The sequence below is a fragment of the Cupressus sempervirens genome, chromosome 9 (genome assembly GCF_028749045.1).
Source record: "Cupressus sempervirens isolate cs-2001-9-10 chromosome 9, ASM2874904v1, whole genome shotgun sequence".
NCBI classification, from domain to species: Eukaryota; Viridiplantae; Streptophyta; class Pinopsida; order Cupressales; family Cupressaceae; genus Cupressus; species Cupressus sempervirens.
The window spans coordinates 201,741,777-201,742,510 of NC_143126.1; positions in this window are offsets into that span (position 1 = coordinate 201,741,777).

The window sequence follows — 734 nt, forward strand, 5'->3', positions numbered from 1 at the left end:
AATAAAATACAACCCTTCTTCTCTCTTCCTCCAAGGTTTGGGGTTCCATGATCACTTGCATGCAAGATATCCCATTTTTCCCTCTCAGGTTATCCTAGAAGAAAATTACAACAGTTTTTATTTAGACCTAAATATCTCCCTTAATGAATCTAGGGGCCACGAAAGCCAAGATACTGTTGATTCAACACTCTAACATGTCATATAAGTGTTCTTCAAAAAGAAAGCATCTAGACCTAAAATAATGCTGCAAATGACTGTAAAAATTGTTTAAAAGATATAGAAATCATAGGAAACCTTTATGTTATTGATGTTAACACTTCATACACTAACTCCTCTCCTCTCTCCATGGTCAGGATTTTACAACATTTATAGACTAGTTATATCATCTCATGTTATCAATAACCAACCTCTCTAATTTCCCTACAACCTCATTTGGTTAGTCTTACCTATTAGTTTAGTGTTGTCAACTTAACAACTCCAGTTGCCAAACTTGACAACTATCACTTGACCAACTTTAGGAACCCAGATGGATATAGTTGGTTGGGTGGGTACAACCAAAAAAATTCTTATCTTTCTTGAAAGATGATAGTTGTGGGTTTTGGTCTTTTCTCTAATTTTATTCTCTATCATGATCATTACGATGTTTCTTTGGTTCTCCAATAAACTCATTGGTGTTTACAATCTATTCTTGATCAAAATTTCTCCAAGAATCTACAATTTAATGCTTATATTAT